The following is a 24,285-nucleotide window of genomic DNA, read 5'->3' on the forward strand; positions in this document are numbered from 1 at the left end:
TTTTTAGAATGTAAGCTTTTTATTTTTGCTTCTTCCATTTTGCTTCTATTTGTATCTCTAAAGTTTAGCACAAGACTTGAAACACATTCAGAGTTTAATAACCACTTGTTGCCTGTCTGTCCATCATCTCACATAATCTGGATACACAAATGCACAACGAGGACAGGTGGGCTTGGACATTCCTTGAGCCTCACATCTGAAGAGATCAAAAGGAGGATAGAATACATATGTACAATGTGTACATAACTACAAACACCACCTTCTGGCTCTTTCTACACAATTTGATGTAGAGTAAGTGACTTGCTCAAGGTTTCAAAGCCATATAAGTCAGAGACTGGACTGGGACCTTATTCTTGCTAACTCAGATCAATCCTGCAACTTCTTTGTGAGGCTGTTTTATCTCAAGAATTCCTTTGACCAAAACACAAATGCAAATTTACTGGCTTGTCATAGCATCACATACCTGACATCATGGTCTTCTTCAAAACTGAAGGACAAACATCATCACCTTTCATACAAATAAAATCAGATATAAACAATTTGAAAAAAATGTCAATTGTTCATAGCTGGATCAAGCTAATATAATAAAATGATGCTTGTACTTAAATTAATTTACTTATTCATTGCCATACCAATCAAACTACCAAAGATTATTTTATAGAGCTAGAAAAAATAATAGTAAAATTCATTTGGAAGTACAAAAGGTCAAGAATATTAAGAAAATTAATGAAAAAATTCAAGGAAGGAGGTCTAGACATACCAGCATCAATCATCAAATGATTTGGTACTGGCTAAGAAACTGAGGTAACTCAGTGGACTAGAGTAAGTGCAAAAGAAACAATAAAAAATAGCTAATATAGGGCAGCTAGGTGGCACAGTGGATAGAGCCCTGGCCCTGAAGTCAGGAGTACCTGAGTTCAAATCTGACCTCAGACACTTAATAATAATTACCTAGCTGTGTGGCCTTGGGCAAGCCACTTAACCCCATTGCCTTGCAAAAACTAAAAATAAAATAGCTAATATACTATTTGATATACCCAAAGACTCTCGCTTCTGGGATAAGAACTCACTAGTTGACAAAAACTCTTGGGAAAACTGGAAATGTATAAATTGATCAAGTTGAAATGGATACATGATTTAGACATAAAGGGGGGTAACATAAGCAATTAGGAGAGCAAGCAATAGTTTACCTGTCAGATTTATGAAGATGGCAGGAATTTGTAATCAAACAAGAGACAGATAACATTATGAAATGCAAAATGGACAATTTTGATTACATAAATTGAAAAGTCTTTGCACAAACAAAAGCAATTCGACCAATATTGGAAGGAAAGCAGAAATATGGGAAATAATTTTTACAAGTGTTTTGATAAATGCCTTACTTCTCAAATATATAAAGAACTGAGTCAAATTATAAGAATACAAGAAATTTCTCAATTGATAAATTGTCAAAGATTATGAGCAAGAAATTAAAGCTATATGAAGTAATATGAAAACATGCTCTAAATCACTATTGATTATAGAAATTAAAATTAAGACAATTTTGAGGTACTACCTCACAACCATCATATTGGCTAATATGACAGGAAAGGAAAATGATAAAAGTTGGAAAAGATGAGGGAAAATTGAGATGCTAATGCATTGTTGGTAGAGTTGCGAACTGATCCAACTATACTGGAAAACAATTTGGAACTATGCCCAACAGACTTTAATCCAGCAAAAAAGGACTTACTGACACAAAATATTTATAGCAGCTCAGAAAAGACTTGAAACTGAGGAGATGCCCAACAATCAGGGAATGACTCTGAGCAATTAGTGGTATATGAATGTGATGGGATATTATTGTTGTATATGAAATGATGAACAGAGAGATTCCAGAAAAATCTGGGAAGACTTATCTGAACTGATGCTTTGGAAGTGAGCAGAACCTGTGATCAACTATGATAACTTAGTTCTTCTCAGCAATATGGTCCAAGGCAATTACAAAAAACTCACGAAGGAACATGCTAACTACATCCAGAGAAAGGACTCGAAGGTCTGGATGCAGATCACAGCAGACTATTGTCATTGTGTTTGGAATAGCTTTTACATTTTGTTTTCTTATGTTTATGTGATTGCACATGTGTGACCTCTTTGAGCTGGCTTGCTCACTGTGAGGGGAAGAAAGAAAATTATTGAAACTTTGAAACTTAAAATTTTATGAAAAATGAATGTTGAAAATGATCTTTCATTGGAAGAATTAAAATAGTATTTATCAAAAAAAGAAGAGTGTTTGGACTTCCGACCAAGATGGTGGAGAGAAGCCAGGCACAGCTCTATGGTATCCTGGTCTTCCCCCCATATAGAATATGAAACAAACCTCTTAATGGAAATCTGATGGACAAGAAGAAGAAGAAGGTAGGAGAACAACACCTACCTCAGGGTCTGTCTTCCAGGATCCTGGGTGAGCTGGGTGCAGGGAGCAGAGAGCCAGAGGGGGCAGGGAGAGCCCTGTAGGGCCAGAGGGTGAGGTCAGTGGAGCCCTCTTCCTATAGCACACAGACCCCCCCCCCATCCCAGTCTCAGGAGGGGCAACAGAGTGCCATCAACTGAATGGGGAGCATCATTACATTGCCCACATTGTTCAAAGATAAAAGAAGCACCCCTCACCCCCTCCAGGCCTAGGGAAAGGGTTAGTCACAGACACTCCAGAGAAAGTAATCAGAATTACTAAACTCAGTGAGTAAAGCCTCTAGGTATCCCAACACCACATCTCTGTGCATCAGCCCCTCCCCAACACAAGATCTTAGGAAAATGAAGAGAGGCCAGTGAAAAAGGGGGCATAGAAAATTACCTGGAAAGTGAAGACCCTCACTCAGAGAGATCTAGAACCTCTGAGGTGAATATGAACTGATCTCTAGCACAGAAAGACTTCCTTGAAGACATCAGGAAGGAGTTTAAAAAACAATTGGAAAATTTGGGAGAGAAAATCAATACTTTGCAACAAGAAAACAAATTATTGAAAAATACAATTGGACCAATACAAAAATAAAATAATTCTCTCAAAACCTCAATTGGTCAAATGGAAAAATCCTTCAAAACTAGAATTGATCCATTGAAAAAGGAGTTGCAAAACGTAAATGAAGAAAATTTTTCTCTAAAAAAATAGAATGGAATCTGTGAAAACTAATGACTTCATAAGACAACAAGAATCTGTTAAACAAAACAAAAAAATAAAAAATTGAAGAAAATGTAAAATACCTCATTGACAAAACCACTGACCTCGAGAATAGAATGAGGAAAGACAACCTAAGAATTTATTGCTCTTCCTGAAAACATTGAAGAGAAAAAAAATCTGGACTTAATTTACAGGATTTAGTGATGGAAAACTGCCCTGATATCATGGAACCAGAGGGCAAAACAGTTATTGAAAGAATAGATCAATCCCCTCCAGAAAGGGATCCCAAAATAAAAACACCAAGGAATATTGTGGCCACATTCCAGAACTATGAGAAAAAAAGAGAAAATCCTGCAAGAAGGCAGAAAGAAACAATTTAGATACCAAGGAGCCACAGTAAAGATTATGCAGGACCTGGCTGCATCAATATTAAGGGATCAAAGGGCCTGGAATGAGATTTTCTGAAAAGAAAGTGAGCTTGGAATGCAGCCAAGAATTTTTTATCCAGCAAAATTGAGCCTTCTCTTCTAGAGAAAAAGATGGACATTTAATGAAATAGGAGGTTTCCAACTTTTCCTGATGAAAAGACCAGAGATTAATAGAAAATTTGGACTTCAAACAGAAGACTCAAGAAATACATGAAAAGGTAAAAAAAAGTAAAGAAAAAAACCGCTATCCAATAAGATGGAACTGACTATATCACCACTTGTGAGAAAGACTCTTAATAACTCTCTAGAATTGTAATTCTATTAGAATATATGTAATCAGAAATGATGGACACTCATGACTTTTCTGTGACTCAGAATTGTTTAAAAACAATACCTCCTTAAAAGGGGGGCAGTAAAGAGAAGGAGGATGGAAGAGATTAAATGGGGTAAATCCCTTTACATTAAGAGGTACAAAGGGTCTATTGCAATACAGGGGAAGAAGGGAAGAGGTGAGAACTGCCTGAATCTTATTCTCATCAGATTTGGCTTAAAGTTAACATATATACATACATACATACATACATTCAGTTAAGCTAAGAAACTTATCTATCTTTCAAGTATTAAAATGGGGAAAGGGGAGGGAAGAGGAAAAAAGGAAACTAACAGAAGGAAGAGAAGGAAGAAGGAGCAAAAGGAAAGGGGAAAAAAGTGGGGAGAGGGTTGGATATAGGAGGCCAAACACACTGAGGGTGGCTGTATTCAGAATCAAAATACTGGGGGATATGGATAAAGGGAAAAAAAGGGGAAAAATACAAACAGAGGGAAGATAGTATGGAGGGCAATAAAAGGTAATTATAACTTTGAATGTGAATGGAATGAACGCTCCCTTAAAACATAAGCAAATAACAGACTGGATTAAAAAGCAGAATACTACAATATGCTGCTTACAAGAACTCATTTGAAGCAGAGAGATACATATAGAGTAAAGGTAGAAGGTTGGAGCAAAACATATTTTGCCTCAGCTGAAGTGAAAAAAGCAGGAGTAGCAATTCTTATCTCAGACAAAGCAGCTGCAAAAATATATCTTGTTAAAAGAGATAAGGAATGAAACTATATCCTCAGAAAAGGTACCATAGACAGCGTAGTAATTTCAATACTAAAATGTATTCACCCAATGGTATAGCATCCAAATTCTTAGTGGAAAAGTTGAAAGAGTTACAGGAAAGTGTAGAAAGCAAAACTCTACCAGTGGGAGACCTCAACTTCCTGCTTTCAAATTTAGATAAATCTAACCATAAAATAAACAAGAATGAAGTTAAGGAGATAAATAGGATCTTAGAAAAACTAGACATGATAGACATATGGAAGAAATTGAATGGGGATAAAAAGGAATATACTTTTTTTTTCTGCAGTACATGGCACTTACATAAAAAATTGACCATGTACTAGGGCATAAAAACCTAATAATCAATTTCAGAAAGACAGAAATAGTGAATACATACTTTCAGATCATAATAAAATAAAAATCACATGCAATATTGAGACAGGGAGATGTAGACCCAAACCAATTGGAACCTAAATAACCTCATTTTAAAGAATGAGTGAATCAAACAACAAATTATAGAAAGAATTATTTCATTCTAGGTAATGCCAATAATGAAACAACATACCAAAACTTATGGGATACAGCCAAGGCAGCTGTCAGGGGATATATTATATCTTTTAATACTTGCATGAATAAATTAGATAAAGAGGAAATCAATGAACTAAATATTCAACTTAAAAATGAGAGAAAGAACAAATTAAAATTCCTCCAATTAAATTTAAAATTGGAAATTCTAAAAATTAAAGGGGAAATTAATAAAATTGAAAGCAAGAAAACTATTGAACTAATAAATAAAAGCAAGAGTTGGTTTTATGAAAAAAAAACAATAAAATTGATAAACCTCTGGTTAATTTGATCAAAAAAGAAGAAAACCCAATTGCTAGTATCATAAATGAAAAAGGTGAACTCAACACCAATGAGGAGGAAATTAAATTAATAATTCAGAATTATTTTGCCCAACTCTATGACAATAAATTTGATAATCTAAATGAAATGGGAGAATTTTTATAAAATATATTGCTCAGATTAAATGAAGAGGAAATTAAACACCTAAATAATTCTATCTCAGAAAAAGAAATTCAACAACAAAAGAAATTCAACTCCCTAAGGAAAAAAATCTCCAGGTCCAGATGGATTCACAAGTGAATTCTATCAAACATTTAAGGAACAATTGGTTCCAATTCTATATAAACTTGTTGGAAAAATAAGTGAAGACTGAACTCTGCCTAACTCTTTCTATGACACCAATATGGTGCTGATACCTAAACCAGGAAGAGTTAAAACAGAGAAAGAAAATTATAGACCTATCTCCCTGATGAATATGGATGCAAAAAACTTTAATAAAATCTTAGCAAAACTATTACAACAAATTATCATTAGGATAATATATAATGACCAAGTAGGATTCATCCCAGGAATGCAGGGTTGGTTCAATATTAGGAAAACTGTCAGTATAATTAATTATATCAATAACAAACCTATCAGAAATCTTATGATTATATCAACAGATGCTGAAAGAGCTTTTGACAAATATAGCACCCATTCCTATCGAAAACACTAGAGGGTGTAGGAATAAATGGATTGTTCCTTAGAATAATTAGCAATATCTATTTGAAACCATCAACAAGCATTATATTCAATGGGGATAGGCTAGAGGCATTCCCAATAAGTTCAGGAGTGAAACAAGGATGCCCATTACCACCACTGCTGTTCAATATTGTATTAGAATTGTTAGCTTTGGCAATAAGTGAAGAAAAAAATGAAGGAATTAGAACTGGCAAGAAAGAGACAAAACTCTCACTCTTTGCAGATAACATGATCCTAAGAAATCATCTAAAAAACTACTAGAAATAATTAGCAACTTTAGCAAAGTTGCATGATATAAAATAAACACTCATAAATCTTCAACATTTCTATATATGACTAGCAAGATGCAGCAGAAAGAGCTAGAAAGAGAAATCCCATTCAAAGTAACCTTGGACCATATAATATATACTTGTGAGTCTACCTGCTAAGGCAGACTCAGAAACTTTTTGAAAGTAATTACAAAACACTTCTCACACAAATAAAATCAGATTTAAATAACTGGGCAAATATCAACTATTCATGGATAGGCCGAGCTAATATAATAAAAATGACAATTCCACCTAAATTACATTACTTATTTAGTGCCCTACCAATCAAAATTCCAAAAAATTACTTTAATGAGTTAGAAAAAATTAAGTAAATTCATATGGAGAAATAAAAAGTTGAGAATTTCCAGGGATTTAATGGAAAAAGTGAAAAAAAAGGGTGGCTTAGTCCTACCAAATCTAAAATTATATTATAAAGCATCAGTCATCAAAACTGTGTGGTACTAGCTAGAAAATAGAGTAGTGGATCAGTGGAATAGATTAGGTGCAATAGCAGGAAATGATTATAGTAATGTGCTGTTTGATAAACCCAAAGAGTCCAGCTATTGGGATAAAAACTCTCTCTTGGATAAAAACTGCTGGGAAAATTGGAAGTTAGTATGGCAAAAACTTGTATTAGAACAACATCGCACACCCTATACCAAGATAAGATCCAAATGGATACAAGATTTAGACATTAAAAAAAACATTATTATAAGCAAACTAAGAGATCAAGGAATAGTTTACCTATCAGATCTATGGAAAGAGAAGCAGTTTATGTCCAAGGAAGAGATGGAGAACATCATTAAAAACAAACTAGATAATTTCGATTACATTAAATTATAAAAGCTTTTGCACAAACAAAACCACTGTAATCAAGATCAAAAGAACTATAGTAAATTGGGAAACAATTTTTTGCAACTAGTATTTCTGAGAAAGGATTCATTTCTAAAATATACAGAGAACTGACTCAAATTTTGAAAAAAAAAACCAAGCTATTCCCCCAATTGACAAATGATCAAAGGATATGCAAAGGCAATTTACACATGAGGAAATCAAAGCGATCTTTAATCATTTGAAAAATTGCTCTAAATCACTACTTATTAAGAGAAATTCAAATTAAAGCATCTCTGAGGTCACCTCATACCTCTCAGACTGGCCACTATAACCAGAAAGGACATTGATCAGTGTTGGAAGGGATGTGGGACACTAACACATTTTTGGTGGAGCTGTGAATTCATTCAAACTTTCTGGAGAGCAGTCTGGAACTATGCCCAAAGGGCAACAAAAATGTGCATACCCTTTGATCCAGCAATACCCATTACTGGGCCTATACTCTGAAGAGCTGATGAAAAAGGGTAAAAACATCACTTGTACAAAAATATTCCTAGCAGTTCTGTATGTGGTGGCAAAGAGTTGGAAATTGAGTGAATGTCCATCAATTGGGGGAATGGCTTAACAAACTGGCATATGTATGTGATGGAACACTATTGTTCTATTTGAAACTGGGAGGGATAGGAATTCAGAGAAGCCTGGAAGGATTTGCATGAACTGATGCTGAGTGAGATGAGCAGAAACAGTAGAACAATGTACACCCTAACAGCAACATGGGGGCAATGATCAACCTTGATGGACTTGCTTATTCCATCAGTGCCACAATCAGACACAGTTTTAGGATATCTGTGATGAAGAACACCATCTGTATCCAGAAAAATAATGATGGAGTTTGAACAAATACCAAAGACTATTACCTTTAATTTAAAAAGAAAACATTATCTTATTATGTAATTTTACTATCTCTTATACTTTATTTTTTTTCCTTACGGATATGATTTCTCTCTGATCACATTCAACTGAGATCAATGTATACCATGGAAACAATGTAAAAACTAACAGATTGCCTTCTGTGGGGTGGGGGTGGGGGAGGGAAGCAAGATTAGGGGAAAATTTTACTATTCAAAATAAATAGAGAAATTTTGAAAAAATGAAAAAAAGTGTTTGGTGGGACTTGCCAAAGCATCTGTACCTGGCCCTGCCTCAGCATCAGTAGCTCACATAATGAGCTTTAGGGGTAGGGCTTCAAGGGTGATTCAACACTGAAAAATCCTCTTAAATTTTCTCATAGTTCTGCTAAGGGCCTTTATCCAGAATAAGATTTCAGCTTCATGGAAAGTATGTTGGTAACTTGCATGTGGCCACTTGTTAATGCCCAAGGATACAATTACTTACCTGACCTAGAACAACTTTGAACCAACTCTGAAAAATATTTAGCAGAGATAAAATTCCTACAGTAGCTTGCAAACCTGAATCATGATATGTTAAATGATTTGTGCTTTTATGTCTGATATTCAGCATGGAGCATGATTACTGAGTGGTTTCTGTCTTTAGGGAAACAAGATGGCACACCCATAGAGGGGCTCAGAATTTTATAAAACTGTAGGAATAAAAGAAACCAGACTTTGGCTACATCCTACTGTTTCCTCTCAATTGGTGCATTGAATTGAAAACCTTATAGGTAAATATACACCTCGGAATCATTCCTATTTCCAAACATTAGAATGAATTACTACACTTTTTGTCAAAAATTCTTCTAAATCTCTAATTTGAATCTTTCCTAAATTGCGGACAATCTGGGATGTTTTTCTTCATTCTCTGGTCAGAGGAGATAATGTACTACTGATTAAGATTGGGATCATAAATTTTAGGTGTGGAAGACCTCACTGCTCATTTTGGATAATTTCCAGATGAGGAAATTAAGGCCCAAGTAGGTTCTGTATTCCTTCAGATACTTTGAAAATAAACCAGTTTAACCATATCTTTATTTTCTCCCAACTGAATAATCCCCAGTTCTTTATATTTAACAATTTCCTGTAATCCTTACTCTCAGAATCCTTTCTAATATCTACATGATATCCTAATCTTGACCTTGCTAATCCTCTATCATTTTCCCAAAGAGAAATCATTTGTATCATTTCTCTATAGACTTATCTTCAGTTCAAGGGGGAAATAAGAGATACTGAAGATAAGGATAAACCTTATCTTTCTCTGAGAGATTAAGAATCATCAAATGTCTATCTTTCTGAGTAGCATGGATACAGTTAACAGGAGATGGGGTAAGAGTGGGATGGATGGATGAAATAACTTTTTTGTCATTGTGTCAAGCCTTAAGAGGTTGGTATCATCTGACTCAGGATGCATTATCTCATTTTGACAGGTTAAGGAATTACATCCAGTCATAAGGATCCACAGTGAACTTTCCAGAAGTATATATTTCATATCCCAGAAATTGAGTTCTTTTGGAAATTACTTTCTTCAATACTTGCTGACTTGTTATTCCTCTTCAGATTTGCTTTGGCTTGGAAAAGTCAATTTGGGCAGCCTCTAGATTTCAGTAAGCAAACTTTTGTTATTTCTTTGGGTCCATATGTGGGATTTCATCACTCTGGAAAATTTGCTGAATGGAAACTTCCACCAATATGAAAATTGGGAATTCACCTGTCATTTATACCTTGAGAGAATTGTTTGGTAGCATAAGTGGTTCTGCAACTTGCTTTGTTCACAAAGGAGAGTTCATGTCAGGATTGTGATTTGAACCCAGGTCTTCCTTATTCCAAGACTACTACATCATGCTCCTTTTTTTGCATCACAAACACAAATTATCATTTTCATCCTTTTTTCATTTTTTCTCCATCATAATTCTCACATTTCCACAGTATTTCAAGGTTCATAGAGAATTTTTCTCATGACAACCATATGAAGTAAAGAGTGAAAGTATGATTCTGATTATTTCCATTTTACAGATGAGAAAACTGGGGTTCAGAGGGCAGAGAAAATCATCAAATTTAGTACTGGAAGTGAGCTAACTTTTAGTTCAGTCCTTTCATTTTAGAAGAGGAATAAGTTAGGAGAACTAACTTTTCCATAATCATTGAGCCTATGATTACATGGTTTTATTATCCATATTTTATTAGTGCTTTTTATTGAATATAAATTGCACAAGTTAATTAGAATTGAAAATATATATTCTCATTCATTTTAAAAGGATTCTTAATTTTCTTTTATAAATAATTAAAACTAATGGAAATCCTTCTTTAATTGGTGTCATTTAAGAAATGATAGGAAGAATAGTAGAAAAATGTGGAACCCATAAATTTTCAAATAGATGAATATTGAAAAACTACCATTGCATGGAATTGGAAAAATAAAATAAAATTTCAATTGAAAAGAAAGAAATGATAACTCTGTAACCCAAAGTGAACATTCAACATCCAGATGCATTTACTCATTGAGCATGGTTTCCATTTGGCACACAGTATTTGACAGTATTTGTTCTCAAAGACTTAGTTTACATTGAACCCATCTTTCAACTTCTTAGCATCCTGGCATAGTTCCTAGCATACAGTGGGCATTTCAAAAAAATGAAGCAAATGGAAGGGCCTTTAGTAGCTTTTGATGATAAAATTCTTCCAAAACAAATGAGGTAGTGGGGTCAAAGACAGGGTTAAAAACAGATCCTCAGGGATGCCTAGCTGGTGCAGTGGATAGACCACTGGCCCTGGAGTCAGGAGTACCTGGGTTCAAATCTGGCCTCAGACATTTAATAATTACCTAGCTGTGTGGCCTTGGGCAAGCCACTTAACTCCATTTGCCTTGCCAAAACCTAAAAACAAACAAAAACAAACCCAGATCCTCACCATCTCAGAAATAGTTCCATTTTCCAGGTAACATGTAGTATTCCACGATTGTTTTGTAATTTCATCAGTGTGCAAACTTAATGATACAGATTGCAATCTGTCCAATGAAGATTCATCAATAAATCCTCCATAGATTTTCTACCATATGTCATATGCAATTTTGCTCTTGATTACCATTCACCTTTCCATTGCCCTTTGTGTGCTCCTCAACCTTGATTCTGTAGAGACCATAAAATTCTATATTTTGTAGACTTGTATCATCACTGGAAAAATGAAATGGTGTTGAAAAGATTAATGTTGATTTCAGGAGGAAGCTTGGAGGTCATTAAGGGAACTCATGAGATGGAAGAAGATTTGTTGCGTTGTTTTTTTTTAAGTATGATTGATGGAAATACTGGTATCATCTTTCTATATAACCAGTGTGTGTGTTCCAAGGACAGATGCGGTACACCAGAAGGAAATTATATCTGGAGGCAGAGGAGCAAATACTCTTTTATTTACTACTAGTGTGCCCTGGATCAAGTTACCTCAACACTAGGCCTCAGTTTCCTCTTCTGTAGCATGAGACCAGACTATGTCTAATGTCTCTTCCAGTTCTAAGTCTATCAGACTGCAATTATCTACAGAAAAATAATCTTGTGAAGCATCAATAAGTGCTTTTTTTGGGGAGAAGCAATCTTTGTCCAGGGAAACAAATTCATGTCCGAGTGAACAAAATTTGGAGCCCCTAAATTGGCACATTGCTATATATGATTATATTAAATGTAACTTAGAAACGTTAACTAATCTTTAATTGCTTCTATGATGAGCACACCCATGGCCCTAAAACTAAAGAACTCATCCCTACTATGCAACTTAATGGTTTCATTGATCACATTCTGAACTGGATTGCAACTGTCATTGCTGGTGCTATTGCTCACATCATGAATTTTCTCCGCAGAGCCTAGAGAGGAATCTCTGTACTCCTGATCACCAGCAAAATGTCACTCTTGTTGCTTGCCAAGTCACAGACAATATGGTTCGTCAGTTGCCTGGCATGGTCCCCGAGAGATGTGAAACCATCTGGTTGAAGGCCATATTCACCATTTGGTTATGGATGGTAGTTTTGCTAGATTGGCTCTTGTATGTATACATACAAGAAGATGTATAACTCAATGGGTCCCATCTGCCAGTTCCTTCTGTGGAAGATTGATGGATCTAAAATTCTTCAGCTTTCCTCTTTGCTAGGCTCACAATCAGGAAGTCCCTATCACAGAGTTGTGCCATTCAGTAAAAGTGCAGCTTAAAAGACTATCAAAATCAACATTGTTTGGGTAGGAACTTGATACATCATTAATTAGCCTAGCCTTTCTAGAACCTTAGCTGCCACAGCAACAGTAAGTACATTCTGTAAAAATGAGAGATACCACACAGAAGTCTTAAGAATGGTTTTTCAAAAGGCAAGAATCTTGGATATGGCCCAGGATGTTAGCAGATTGATAAACCTAGGTGTAAGAGGTATTATTCCATTCTTACAGTGGAAAGAGCTGATGGATATTCAAACATACATTTCCTCCAAGAGAAAATTGGGTTGGTTTTGTTGTTCAGCTGTTTCAGTCATGTCTTACTCTTTGTGGCCCCATTTGGGGTTTTCTTAGTAAAGATACTGGAATGATTTGCTATTTCCCTCTCTTGTTCATCTCAGAAATAAAGAACTCAGGCAAACAGTTATAAAGTATTGGGATCAGATTTGAACTCATGAAGATTGAGTCTTCCTGATTCCAAGGCCATTGTTCAATGCACCAATTGCCTTCAAGGGAGAAAATGACTTAAAATAATTAGGAATCCTTTGTTGACTAGAGTGAGTTATGAAGTAATTAGGAGAGGTTTGGGATGATTTCTTTAAGATGAGCAATGATAATCCAGAACATCCAAAGAAGAATAACCAGTATGAGGGACCTTAGTATGAGGAAGTAGGAGCATTTAGCATAGGAAAAAAGACTTGGTTGGAGGTCACAGTATCTGTCATCAATTCTGTGAAGGGTCATTATAAAGAATAGGGATTATTAATATTAAAAGATTCTATTTCTTTTTGCCAGAGTCTAGAACTTTGGGGAGTTCTGGGGTGGAGTTTCAGAGAGGCAGATTTAAATTGGACACATGGAAAACTGAACAAATCAAGTTCTCTCAGAGCGGCATGACTATTCTGGGAAGTAGTGGGTTCTTTCTAGAAGTGTGCTGGTAAATATTTAAGAATCACTCTCCAAAAGAGGAAAGAAGGATGTATAGCACATTTAAAAATTTAATCAACATTATTAACATTTATTTTCACCATCACTTTCTTAAGCTTAGATGATCAAGAGAACAATAACTTTAGGCCTGATTTGTGGCATTTGCATGTTGGAGATGTGATTGTTTCCAATGAAAATTTAATAAGTGACTCTTGTTAATTGGTTCTGGCTGACTCCAGCATAATCTTGGTTCCACGGAAATTTTCGAGAAAAAGCTAAATGCCCACATGTCAAATGTGTGATAGAGAGACTCTTTTAGGCTATAAGTTGGTCTCAGTGGCCACTTATGAATCAGTATAAAATGTATACTGATAAAACAGAAAGAATCCTCTCAGAGCAACTTGAACCATTAGAATACACTGATAGAAACTGTTTGTCTAACAATGAATGATTTAGTGTGTGGTGGAGGTGTGATTCCACACTAGATTGATGATCAGCTCCGGCAAGAGGTTGTCACTTAATCTTAGTCGTCCTCACCTCTTGTCAATTGCTGCTCCATCTGCCACTCTTTTGGTTTCTCCCCTCAAACCAGACATGGAAAAGCAATAAATAGGAAAGGGAAATAAGGATCCATGTCAGCAGAGGCTTAACAACAATTAGTTTTCTCATAGTGGAATGGGTTGACTTAAGAGGTGGTTGATTACCCTGCCAAGGAAAAGCTAGATGACCACTTGTTTGTTATGTAATTATATAGCTAATAAATGTAAAATATTTATATAAGGATATATTTGAATATAATTATATTAATATATTTAATATATAAAATTTAGATCTATATATCTATATATGTAGATTATTTAGTCAAGATGAGCTATTTTTCTCAATTTCATTTTCTCAAATACTGTTATCAATTTCTCCCATTGTACATTGAGTACAATACCAACACGGAGGTTTTACTCTTGTCTCTGATAAGAATAGATCACAGTTATCTCAGTGATCATGGAAGTCATTTCAGGTGTCTCCAAGTTTACATCATGATGATCTGACTCTGAGTCTTTCCACTCTCCCTATATATAGATTAAACCACATAGTTCCTGAGCTCTCTTCCAAATCTCAAACTCTATGCTTTTGTGATTCTGAAACTACTGAAGAACATTGAAAAAATATCATTGATTCCATCTTAATGAATAGAAAATGATGGACTGTCTCTTAGGACTTAGTGTACTTGGCAAAAATAGTTGTTTAATAAATTCCCGCCGAGTAGCAATTTTACTACCATCTTGCTATGTGTAATTGCAATAGGAGTTAGTGAAGAGCATTGGTTGAAAAAATCATTATTATGAGGAAAAGATTAGAAGACAAATTTGTATGCAATTATAAAAATTCAATTTGGGGCGGCTAGGTGGCAAAGTGGATAAAGCACCGGCTTGGAGTCAGGAGTACCTGGGTTCAAATCCGGTCTCAGACACTTAATAATTACCTAGCTGTGTGGCCTTGGGCAAGCCACTTAACCCCATTTGCCTTGCCAAAAACCTAAAAAAAATTCAATCCTATCTGTTCAGATAAGATGTCAATATAAAAATGTAAATGAACAAAAAATAATTACATACAATTTCTGAGATAAATTTGAACCATACCAACAAAATGAGGAGACCCCCAAACCCCCAAACAACCTTAGTCAGTCAATAATTAATTACATGACATTTTGCTTCATTTGGCACACAGACCAATAGCAAGACCAGTGTAGGCCATAAACTCCTTGCAATGATGTTACAGAGGGGAAGATGGCCGGTTAACTGCATAAGCTCATAAGAATACAAAAGTCAATTGCTGGGGGCAGCTGTCCTGAAAAGAGTGAAAAGACTCCTTGGAGCCATGTGATAAACTTGGAGAAACTTGGGATGTTACCAATGCTCATTGGGATGATTGTGATCCATTCTCATCAGTGACACGAGAAAACCTCCATGTTGGTATAGTACCCAATGTACCTTGGGAGAAACTGATAACAGTATTTGAGGAAATGAAACTGAGAACAGTAGCTTGTCTTGACTAAGTAAAGACAAAAGAAATCTATGTTCAAGGTAACACAATTTTAAAGTCATTGAAAGCTAAAATTTCAAGATCTCAAAGAAGGGAAAAATTTTAAAAGAATGGAAAAGTTCACAAATAATTCTTTGAATTAAGCCCACAGCAGTTAAGCACTTACGATTACCATGCATTGTAGGGGATTAATAACAGCAAATAATGATTCCAATGGACACATGGTCAATTAAAGACTATGCAGCACATTTAAAATATATCTCACTTGAAAATGATAGCAGGTATTCTAAGTATCATTAGCTCCACTTTATAGATGAGAAAACTGAGGTTCAAATATGTTAGGGAACTAGCTTGCAGTCACATATCTGGATCACAGAAAAAAATCTGAACCTAGTTTCTTCCTGAGATTTAGGGCTAGTACAGTCCTCTATCTAAGGCCAGGCTTGAAAATAGAAGAGAAATGAGAAGTTGACTATGCATCTACCAAGACAGACATCCTTGATGAAAATAAGAGTAGACATTTCTGTTGATTTTTTAGGGTGTTAGGGTTAAGTGACTTGTCCAATGTCACACTACTAGTAAGTATTAAGTATCTGAGTTCAGATCCTCTTGATTCTAGGGCCTGGTGCTCTATCCACTGTGACACCTAACTGTCCCAGGCTAAGATTTTTTTATAGCAGATCTCACGTTATAATTATATAAACTAAAGCACATTTGTGGGTTTGTGTGTGTGTGTGTGTGTGTGTGTGTGTGTGTGTGTGTGTGTGTGTGTCTATGTGAACCTGGTAATCCCTAAATAGACTACTGGATCTGGAGTCAGGAAGACCCGAATCCCAATTCAAGGTATCCTCCAATTGTAAATCTTTGGTTTAGGATCCTGACTTTGTGTATGGCTTCCCCTGTTCCTGGAGTGTTCTTCTCATCTGCCTCCTCGAAGACTTCTTTCCTTCTGAGTTGTAAATCAAATGCCACATACATGAGGCTATTCCTACCTAATGTTCTCAGTAGATATTGCTCCCCTAGACTGAAATTTTACAGCCCAGACATCTGAGATCAATCATATAGAAAGCATCCAAGGCGGGAATTTCCCATTGTGAATACAGGTCTGCATCTTCTCAGCAACTTCAGAGAGTTTTATCAGAGCACTGAAAAATTAAAATGAGTTGCCCAGGGTCACACAGTAGATATCAGAGACAGGACTCGAACCCAGTACTTCCTGGCTGTGAGAGAAACTCTCCATCTATTATCCCAAGCTAGCTTTCACTCAAAATTAGCAATAAGGATAAAAAGTGGACATATGATTGCGCTAGCATAGTGAATGAACTCCCAGATAAGGGAATTCCCTCTAGAAATGCAGGTTGTCATCTTTTCTGAAAATCGCAGTCTTGCAATGATGAAGAAAACTGAAGAGTTAAGTGTCTTGCTAAAGTTAGAGACAGGATGTGTTAAATTCAGGACTAGAATCCAAGTCTTTCTTGTTTGTTGAAACTGGTTTTCTAGCCACTATTTCTTTCCTTTCAAATATTTGTGCTGACGTGTCTAGCCATCTTTCTCTCAAGTAGAACACAAGTACCCCAAGGTGTCTGGAACCTAGAAAGCACTTAAGAAATGTTTGTTTCATTGAATTATTTTATAAGAAACATGGCTGTTTCCCTCTTTCTGCCTTTTTTCCCCTTCAGTTTTCTATCTTTTCCTTGTCTAAGCAATTCGAGGAAGCTTTCCTCCTTAGGGCTCTTTCCCATAGTCTTTTATTTAATAGATTCATTTCATCTTAATCAAAACCCCCAAAACTAATGAAAAAGTTATGTTAGATTCAGAAACACTGAAAATAGCCCATCAGTTTGATTTAATTCTGCCCAATTAGCACATCATTGTAGGGGAATATTAGCTTAAGAATCAATGATACTAAACACTAATATTTTATTCTGCATTAAAAATTTATTCCAATGGTAATAGAGATGCTTCACATTGGCTCACTCTAAATGAAAGGAGATGGCTCCTTAGGGCGGTTTTGGATGCAAGGAAAATGGTGCTTCCTGCTAAGAAGTCCATTGCTTCTTTTTGACATAGATCATCATTTAAATGAATCATGAGGCATCGCTGAAATGAAACCAGTTTCCTTGCTTGCAAATTGTAGGAGTTTTAAGATTACCACTAGAGTGAACCACCCCTTCTGCAACAGATGAGGTTGGCACAGGGCTGTGTGCCCACATTGTAGGTCTTCAATTGTTGAATTGGATCCTTCCCATTAAGATGCTAATGGCTATGTTGCTATTGTTATTATTTAGTCTATTGGACTCTGAGATTCCAAGTGGGGTTTTCTTGACAAAGATACAGAAGTAGTTGGTAATTTCCTTCTCCAATTCATTTTACAGATGAGGAAACTCAGGCAATGACGGTTAAGTGACTTGCCCAGGGTCACACAACCAGGAAATAGCTGAAGTCACATTTCAATTCAGGAAGATGAGTCTTCCTAACTCTAGGCAGAGCACTCTAGATAATTTGGTAACCACCTAGCTGCCCCCATAGAGGGAGAGAGGTATACCATCCAACTTTCTGAAAAGTCTTCCAAATGATCTTGTGGACTTTGAACCCATTTATAAAGATATATCTAGATAGATAAATAGATAGGTAGCTAGCTAGCTAGACATTGATTGGCTTTTCTTCAGTCTCCACCCTAGATTCCTGGTTCTGTCTCCCCAAGCAGGGCAAGTATAGTTCTTTCATAAGATAGCTCTTCGGTTATATTCATCATATACATATTGTATATCTATATATCTAAACATTTCTCTCTCTATATTAAATGCAATACCTTCTGATTGTTTGCAAAAACCTTTAATTGTCACTAAGGATGATGGAAATTGAATATCTGAATTTCAGCAGAAGCTGTGGCTTCATTGGGAATAAATAATGGGTGTAATGTTTGGGACTTCAGGCATTGATGTTTTCTTCCATTTTGATTGATGTTTCTTTGTGAGATTATCTCTTTCATCTACAAGAAGTATGAAATCCAAGTTTTGAAATAAAATGAATTTAGAAGCAGATTTTTGAATCACTGTAATCTAGTGTCATACCAGATTTTAAAAATTAAAAATTAATTTTAAAAATTAATCATATTCAATCACATTGCTGTTACTAAGAATATCATGATTAATTATGCTATTCTGGTGAGAGCAAAAAGACTTTTCATGCCAACAGATAAAATATTTTCAAAGTACTATAATATTTATATCATCTTTTAAATTCATATTTGTGGGTAAGTTTTATAGTTTATATAATTTCTAGCATAATAACATATGCATATATTTTTTATTAATGAGAAAATATGCTTATGTAGGGGATGTGTACTTTTATTCTACCCAGTAATGTGTTATGAAAAAAGCAGTTCAGAATCTCCTCTGCTAATAATGATAATGAGATCATTTATTTGGTGCCTTAGGTTTACCCAAATACTACAACATTTATTCACTTACATCTCATTTATTTCTTACCACAACCATAAGAATTAAGTGACATCAATATCCCCTTTGACAGATGAGGTAACTGAAGGACACAGGGTTGAAATAACCTGCCCAAGGTAGCACAGTTGGTAAAAACCCGAGGCAATATTTAACCTCAGTTCTTCCTGACTCCAAGGGCATTTATTAATCCCTGGAGTGATGAAGATTTTTTTTTTAGGTTTTTGCAAAGCAAATGGGGTTAAGTGGCTTAAGTGGCTTGCCCAAGGCCACACAGCTAGGTAATTATTAAGTGTCTGAGGTCGGACTTGAACTCAGGTCCTCCTGACTCCAGGGCCAGTGCTGTATCCACTGTGCCACCTAGCCGCCCAGGATATAATTCTTGATAGTCATATATGACTTTGCGATTTGATGGAGAAGTCTCTACCACTTGTAATACTATCGATTTCTTCCTGGGTATGTGTGATTGGAGAGGGGACCTCATGAGAGACCAGGGGTAGGACAGTGGATAGATTGCTGAGCCTATAGTATGGAAAACCAGAGTTCAAATCCTGCTTTAGACACTTACTTGCTGTGTGGATAAATCACTTAGTTTGTGTCCCTCAGTTTCCTTGGCTATATAATGGGGATAATAATTATATCCATCTCCCAGAGTTGTGGTGAGGATAAAATGAGATAACAATTGTATAAAGTATTTGGCATAATTTAGTCAGAGCTTAATAAATGCTTATTCCTTTTCCTTCCCCCTTTTGAAACATTTTGAAACCACTCCCTGAGAATATAATTCTTCACATTTACATTCCTATCAGACAAGGATTCTAGTAGAGAATCAGAATGACCAAACAAGGCCTTCTAGTTCAACCTATGTCTACCTGAGTATCCCTCTACAACAGATCCCCTGGAGGGGGTGGGGTGGGGGAAGGTTCACTAGGCAGTCACTCCATTTGGAGAGGGCTCCAATCATTAGGAAGTTCTCCCTCACTTTTCTGCAGACTTTTCTTCAATGTCCACTTTAGATCTCCCCAAGTAGGGTAAGCATAGTCCTTTCACAAGATAGCTCTTCCGTGATCTTCATCAGATCTTCAGATAATGCTTTACGAATGCATGGACCTCCTTCTAAGAACCTGACTTTCCACTTGGTTATGACAGGCAAAATCAATTTTTTCCAAGACCAGCTAAGAATAAACTTCAAATGAAAAGCAATTTCATCCCAACGAGAAAACCATCACTGGGCGATAACAGGAAGGACTCATATTTATCGAGTGCTTTGTAATTAATTACAAATTTAATTAATTACAAGGTGCTTTCTTTGCAACAAGCCTGAGAGGCAGGTCCAAGAAGACCTAGGAAGACTGTGCTTTAATTTAGATAGTGTGTTGTTTTTATTGTTGTGGCTATTGAAATTGAAGGTTTGTGGCAACCCATCAGCGTACAAATTTAACTGTACCATTTTTCCAACAACATGGGCTCACCTCTTGGTGTCATAATTTGGTAATTCTCACAATATTTAAAACTTTTTCATTATTGTTATGTCTGTTACAGTCACCTTTGATCAATGATCTCTGATGACTTGTAAATTTTTTGGGGGGGGACCACAAACCATGCCATATAAGTTGGTGAACTTAATAAATTGTGTGTGTGTATCATGGATCCAATGTAAAGACTACCAGATTGTCTTCTCTTGGAGGGGGGAGGGAGAAAAAAATTGTAAAAATCAAAACCTTGCCAAAAATGATTGGTAGAAACTACCATTGTATGTGTAAATACAAAACAAATGAAATATTCACATAATGGGAAAAAATAAATATCTTGTGTATTCTGACGACTTCACTATCTCCCTCTCTTATATAAATTTAGCTGATAAAATAGCTGTAGGGTTTGAGAGGATTGACTCCAACTCTGAAAGTTCTATCAAGAGTGAAATGTTATCTCATAGGCTGCTGAGAAATCTTTCATGAGAGGAGGAATCCATCACAGATGGCAAACTTGATTGTTTCCTTATTTTAAAAAACTGCCACAGCTACTTCAACCTTCAGCCAACCCCACCTTGATCAATCAGTAGCTCTCAACATCGAGGCAAGACCTTGCACTAGTAAAAAGATTATGACTCAAAGGCTCAGATGATGTCTGGCATTTTAAGAAATAAAGTATTTTTAAATTAAGTTATATACTTTTTTGGACATAATATTTTTGCACATTTAATAGACTACGGTATAGTATAAATATAACTTTAATATGAACTGGGAAACCAAAACATTTGTGTGATTCACTTTAATGCAATATTCACTTTATTACATTATTCTGAAACTGAACTCTCAATATCTTCAGGGTATGCCTGCATTTTTTAGCTTCTCTTTTACAAATTAAGAGACTGAGTCTAGGGAAGGTTCAGTAACTAATCCATTGTCACAAAGTGCTAGCATAAGCATTCAAATTAGAATCTCTAATCCCAAGAACAGTACTCTCTCTCTCTCTCTCTCTCTCTCTCTCTCTCCTGATTACAGGAGAATTAAAAATAAAAGGTTTTAACCCAATAAGTCAAATCTCAAAAAGAAAAAAAAATTAAAAAGCTCTAATTCAAAAAAGACTGTCAGGGAATTTGAGCCATTTGAAAGCTGTATTTATTACAGGCCATGTGTTTCATTAAGAAACATTCTTGCGTCCATGTATAATGGATGGGCTATTTTTAATGAATGCCTTCTGTCTTTATGAGAAGTCTGACCCCTTTAATATACTTGCAAATGGCTTTCATTTACTATTTACTATACATATGTGAGTTTGGCTCCATGTTTAGGAATTCAAGAGAAATTCAAACTGCCTCATAAATCACACAAGAATGCTTAGTTAAAAAGTAATAACTAAAAAACAAAAACCAAAAAACCCAAAAAAACCAAATTACCTTTGGGAAAAGATGTGTAAATAAGAACCCAGTTGATTAAGGTTTCAATTTTTTTTCTTCCTATGGGTTATGGCATCTATCTTTTAGATTACACATAGACATCCAAGGAAATGCCTTTAATTCATCCTGTTGATTGGCAACCTGGGGCAGGTTTGCAATGAGCTGACCTGAGGGGCACATGTTCAGCAAAACCTTTCCCTCCCCGACAAATGAGCAATGTAAATAAAATTAGCAAAGTGAATCTCTAAAATGAGTATGAAAACAGATAATTTTAAGCCCCTTCAAGTACTTTAGAAGTCTGTTTGCATAAAATAGTTATAAAATTTCATATGAGATGATATGTTTTATAGTAGAACCTCTATAGACTGCTATGTAGCAACACAGTGGTTTAAGCTCCTGTGTAACGATAAGTCGCCACGCTACATTTTCTCTTTTAAATGTCTATAAGCCAGATTTGTAACTAACTCCAACCGAAATCACTAAGAAAGATAGTCTGGTCCAATTATTTTGCTATAAATTTAAGTGAACAGTGAAGGTCCCCAAGCATTGCCCAGATAATGACTCATAATATATTCTGTAGAGCAAATGTCCCTTTGGTCCCCTGGATCAAAAAAAACAAAAACCCAGCTGCCTCAATGGGGGAAACAAAGAAATAATAATACTATTACAAACACCTAACTGCACAAGGACCTGCCTGTTAATAACCCTCTTTTGATGGTTTTCTAGGCAAAATGCTATCAAAATTGAACATTTTTGTAAGGCAGAGGAAGGTGGAGAGAAAAGTAAACTCTAATACTGGACATTCTGTACTTACCCAGCCAAAAGGGAAAAGGACCTTCATTTCCATTTTAATAACTTGTCCAAGCTCACTTGTTTGAAAGAGGAGTTTACCAGGTGTTTGTTGATTATAATCACCCTAAGGAAGGAAATACAAACATAGAATGTTTTATCATCACAAAGAGCATTCTAATGTATTGTAAATGCTCTGCATTTATGTATCTGTGAATGAGCCCTGTTCCCTAATCACACCCCCTGCCCCCAACCTGCCCCCCCTCTGGTGGAATAGAAAATCTTGGTAAGGGAGGACCATTTTCTTTTTTGTATCTCCAAGACTCTGTTTTATAATAGGTCTCTGCACCTAGTACTCCCTTAATATGTCCTGGGTGATTCATTATCGTATGCTCATTGAAATGAATTGACCATTAATCAAAGGAGCTGACAATGTTTGGAGAATAAGAAAAATGAACCTACTCTATTGAGGCTGTTAGGTCTCCCCTAGTCACCTATTGCAAAGTCATATTTTCTCTGCATAAACGTTTTGAAAGCCAGAGAATGGATCATCACCAGCTTAAAGAAACTAGCTTTGTTATTTTTCCTTTGGACAACACAAAAGGTTTAAATTCAGAGTCACACTGTTGGTGGGGAAATGGAGGGAGAAAGGCTAGCTATTCCTTGAACCCCTATCGAAGCCCAGTCATGACATATGCCTTTCTTTCTTATCTTTCCCAACTACTTCCTTTGGGAAAGTGGTGCAGAGTGATCAGCTCCTAAAAATACCTTTTAGTCCCTGGGGAGATAGGAACATTGGATGGGGATTACTGCAGCTGATGATCTTTCTCTGGGGAAAAAATGATATTCATGATTCTTATTCTGAAATTGAAAGGAATACTACACAGAATGTACAAAACACGTGCAAATAACGTCTCCCCAATTCCATTTGAGGCTACCATCCAACTTGAAAAATTGAGTTATTTTATTGTTTTTGGTTTTTTTTTTTTTTAGGTTTTTGCAAGGCAAATGGGGTTAAGTGGCTTGGCCAAGGCCACACAGCTAGGTAATTATTAAGTGTCTGAGACTGGATTTGAACCCAGGTACTCCTGACTCCAAGGCCGGTGCTTTATCCACTATGCCACCTACCTGCCCCAAAATTGAGTTATTTTAGTTAAAAACCTTAATCAGCTCTTCAATCAATTGCCAAATCATGTCAATGTTCCCTGCACAACATTTTTTTGCCTTTCTCCCTTTTTTTTTCCCCATTCAAATGTCTTCCTCCTTTCATTCAGGCCTTCATTCCCTCCTGCCAGGATAAATGCAATAGCCTCCTGATAGGTCTTCTTGGCCCTACTTACTTCCATTCTCCAACCGATTCATTACGGAGCTACCAAAATAATTTTTCTAGGGTACTGGGTCACTCTCCTCCTTAATAACTCTAACTTGCTATTGCTTTAAGAATATAATGCAAATTTCTCACTTTGGCATTTAAGATTCCCTTCAGGTAGGCACCCATTCACCCCTCCAACTTTAGTTCAGATTACTCTGCCTTATGGATTCCATAGCTATTCCCTAAACCCAACATTCCATCTTCATTCACTGAATCTTTGCCAGGCTGTCACCTGTGCATG

General features: G+C 35.9%; 1 protein-coding gene across 1 annotated transcript in view; it reads right to left on the minus strand.

The window, feature by feature from the left end:
- Positions 1-22,775, minus strand: part of RHOBTB1 (Rho related BTB domain containing 1) — a 177,566-nt gene extending 154,791 nt beyond the window's left edge. The window contains exon 1 of the mRNA XM_074232321.1: positions 22,698-22,775. The gene's annotated coding sequence lies outside the window, so the exon portion shown is untranslated. The remainder of the gene's footprint in view (positions 1-22,697) is intronic.
- Between the last annotated feature and the right edge of the window lie 1,510 nt (positions 22,776-24,285).

Source organism: Macrotis lagotis, chromosome 4, assembly GCF_037893015.1.
Source record: "Macrotis lagotis isolate mMagLag1 chromosome 4, bilby.v1.9.chrom.fasta, whole genome shotgun sequence".
NCBI lineage: Eukaryota > Metazoa > Chordata > Mammalia > Peramelemorphia > Peramelidae > Macrotis > Macrotis lagotis.